The sequence below is a fragment of the Notothenia rossii genome (genome assembly GCF_949606895.1).
Source record: "Notothenia rossii genome assembly, chromosome: 11".
NCBI lineage: Eukaryota > Metazoa > Chordata > Actinopteri > Perciformes > Nototheniidae > Notothenia > Notothenia rossii.
Genome location: NC_136910.1, coordinates 36902352 through 36906828, shown reverse-complemented (window position 1 = coordinate 36906828; position 4477 = coordinate 36902352).

Here is a 4477-nt window from a genome sequence, read left to right as displayed (position 1 = left end):
TTAGGTCTTACATAATACTTACTGCTGATCGGAATGCAATTCCACAATCTTCAAAGTCCCTTCAAACCATCTGGATTTTCTTTTATCAACCTGTTCTGAATCTGACATAACTCTTTCTGGGTCGACAAAAATAATATAGTCTATGCTCAATGTTTATGACATGAACACACATTTAAAATGTGTGTAACAGTATGTGATTTATATTTTTAGTCAATCATTTGTTTTATGTATATAGTTTTTATAAAATAACACTTTGTGGGGAATAATAATGCTTGGTTCCAAGACAACAAGGATGTAATTGTAATTCATAAGAGTGGCAGATTGACACTAATGATTCACGTCATTTTCATACTTGAACCATTCAGTGTGTTTCGTAGCAACACATTTTTATCTCTCTCTACTCAATTTCTTTTTCCCAACTCTCTATGAAAGGCACTTAATGTTACCTACATAAGCTCATCATACCCCCATAGAAACAAAAGCAGTCAGAAATTGTGAGTATAATAATGTGTCGCTCTCTATGTCTGTGCCTGGTTCTACTTGTTTATTGTTTGTTTAATTTGTTATGGTTTTGTGCACAATTTTAAAATGTAAATGCCTAACTAAATAATATACAGTGCAGGAAGAGGCCAACTGGACTTATTTAAAACCTCAACCTAATTGATGTTAAAAGATCACTATGCTCTAAGTCTAAAGAACACAACATTCATATTTGGTAGAGAGCATTACTAACAAGTAGTACAAACAAAGTGTATTGATTATTGTATACACTGGTCTAACAGCAAAGCAAAATGCTTTGTAAACACTGGAACACAAAGAGCACTGTGAGCAAGAAAAATACTAATCAGGCTGCTTAATGCTAGCTTTAACTGGAGTTAATGACCATGACTTTGGTCATTAGGGTCATTTTGCAAGTTGCTTATTACAGTAACGTGAGTGGAAACATATGACAACAAGGGTATTATTTTCCATGTGAAGATTAACTCTACTTCCCATAATGTGCTGTTGTTGTACATGTCGTGAAACAATGCACACTCAAGCAGGATGAAGCATACTCTAGCAGGATGAAGCATTTCAAAGTGCTGTAATATGAAGTTGAAGTACTTTAATTCAGCCTATCTTGTGATATCAGTACAAATATAGTCCCTTGTGGTATAGCGAGTGAGCCAGAAAGCCAGTGTGTTACAAGTCTAAGTGCTCTGACGCCTATATGGGCCCGTGATTTCAGACTATATCAGATCCCAGACAAGCTATCAGATGAACTCTTTCTACAGGATGCAGAGACAAAGCGCTTTGGGTGCAGCTCAGACACACTCAGAATCCATTACTATGCTCTGCCGCCGCTGTACTTACTCCTAACTGAGTTTCCATTGAACCCTAGCAGGACTCAGCGCAGCTAGATGTCAGACTGTTACCGTAACAGGTATCTCAGCAACACTAATTGATGCACCTGAGGAAAAAAAAAAAACATACAGTGCATTTTTTACTAGGATAAATGGCAGACAACTTTAACATTTTTAAGTTTCTACACTCGGCTGAAAGTTGGGGTATCAAAAAAGAAAAGGCAACAGAAAGAGACTTTTTGATGCTTCTGGTTCCTCTGCTCTAAGCTTCCATGCTGTGCTGCTACTCGCTGCTCATTGTAACCACCTTGTTTTGAGTCTAGACAGTGTACTTTGATGTATATCACCTCCCTCTCTATCACTATATCACCTAATAAAAACACACCAGCATATACGTAGATAAAAAGGGACAAATTAATCAATTTAGGTGGAAACAGTCATTAAATGAAGTGCAGAGTTGCTTGTGCTTAATAAATGATGCAATCCTGTCAATTTACCTGCCCTGATTCACATATTTGAATTCCCTTAACTTGGACTACATTTAAAGCCATCTTTTACGTAGATGTCCAATAAGGGTTGATGGTATATTCAGTCCATTGAAGCATTTAACTTGATTTAGTCAATGTAGCACACACTGAGGGATATACTGTATAGCTCCATGGACCTCATTTACCATCAACCCTCATTGGACCTAACCTAAAAGGTTGCAAATGAACCCTTTTAATAATAACCTGTGTCTTTTTGGTTGTACACACTCTCAAACGAGCATTTCGTCCTGTAATGCTAACAACTAAAGCTAAATAGTCTCTCTGCAACATCTCCAGTCATTCTGACAAGCTCTCTACAAAGGTTGTTCTTCATGCCTTGACCTTTTCAATCATTTATTTTACTACAGGGCTTTACACAGTACTATTTGTGTGTGTAGGAGTCACTGGAAGTTTGTAAGCCATCTGAAATATATAGAACACCTTGAAAGGAGCCTTGAAGAAAAGGATGGATACCAAGGCAAAGAGAGGAGAAGGAAGATAAACAAGAAAGATAAACAGAACGGTGAAAGAAGAAGATATGTAGGCCTACCATAGAGTATGGAAAGATCCTCCGAACATAAACCCTAACCCACCAACCTCAGGTAAACACTGAATGGGAGAAAGACAGGATAGGAGTAAAAATGGAGGCAGAGCAATGGAGGATTATCAAGGACAAAGAAGGACGTTTGCCACCAATATATACGATGTTGGGGGAAGGGAACCAATAGAGTAGACGACCAGCTGTTATTTACAGAGGCTGACATCAACAGTGTGTCAACCTGTGTGATAAAGAAGTTATGAGCAGATTTCACACGACACAGTCCTTCATTGTCATTACTTCAAAGGGTACTACAATAGGCTGTAAATTACAATGCAATTTGATACAGTGCCATGAAGTTGACAAGGGGCATTATTATTCATCGATGCATACTTTCACAATCTCCCACCATTTCTATTGACACTGATGTGCTAATATGATATGCTGAGAGAAAAACACAATAGCAGATTCAAATATGCGTCGTTTGAAGATGATTTGCTCACAACATGCAGAATATTGCTTTTGGCGAGGTACACTGGATGCATAACCAAGTCCATTTTCACAGGAAATATACTTGCGTGCTTTCTGTCGGTTTAGTGTGTATGCTACAAGTTAATACAAAATGTTTGACAGTCTTTGTAATGTAGCATTGCCAAGTGTTCTCCTCCTCAGTCTGTGAGTCAGAAATATTCTCCTGCAGGTTTCTGGACTCCTGACATAAGTTTCCTTCCCTCTGTCTCTTAACAACATATCACAGTAGAAAACCCATGTTTCCCCTCCTCTGCTCTTACTCTACTCGCTCTCAATTCTGCCCGGTACCCAGCCAGCCAATCACAGAGCAGAGATAGCTGCAAACACACTTCCTCTGCAGCTGCTTTGCTTTGGAAAAATGCTAGGAAGTCCTACAGCTAGATTCTCAAATGAAAACCTTGAGGCGTTTACACATGTTTTGTTGTTTTATTTATATTTTAAATTATGAAATGCGCCGATGTGTGTGTGAGGAAGAGATTAAAGGAGAGGGAGTGTAGATTATTATCCACTTCACATTGGACAGTGGATTTGACAACAAAGCCGGCAGACTGTACAAAGGGCTTTGGTGGTCGCTAATCTGTCATTAAGGCTGCTGCATTTTCGCTGAATTGCTCTTTTTTTTTTAGTCCACACGAGAGATGTGTGCGCGCGCGCGCGCACACACACACACACACACACACACACACACACACACACACACACACACACACACACACACACACACACACACACACACACACACACAAACAGGCATACATGGGATTAGTATGTAAACCGTCCATATAGGGCACTATTAAAAGAATGTTTTCTCTCATTACACGAGATGACCCCCCGTCTTCTTGTCCCGATTGTGCTGGGGGCTAATGTTTGTGTAGCCTGGCTGTTGCTGCCCCTGCTAGCTTATTTAGCTTGTTATGCTAAGTGAGGCTCACTGGAACATGGGTTGCTGTTAAACCAAACCCCAAGAGCTATTTGTGTCAATGATCATATTTAAGAACACCTTTATTTTGAAATTCCCATGACACTGACAAATGACACACCTTTCTAAGCATTTAAACAGTGTTAAAACATAAGAAGTGTAGCACTTTGATTTGACAATAATTACAAATAAAATCTATTTAAGAGACACACAAAACGTCAAATCATACCTAAGTGGCACAGGTAAATGGGCTTTTGATAAATGAATCAAATAAAACTCGTATAGTGGCACACTTTGTAAAATCAGCACGAAACCCATCTGTTTCGATTTTTCCTTGGCAATGAAGTTCTTGACAAAACAGGAAGAGCACTTTAAAAAGTTAATTTTGGACTTTTAACTTATTCACCAGCAGTTACAATGGTACGACTGGCTTGAAGTGAATATATCTGCACTTCCTTTGTTTTTCTGAGTTTGAATCTTTATGGTTTTTGCACTTAATTTAAGTTGCTTTGGATAAAAGCGTCAGCCGAATGAAATGCAATGTAATGTCTTATTGTTTACAAAGAACCAATATCATATTATTTCATGATAATGTTTGCGGTTTACACCCTTAAAAACC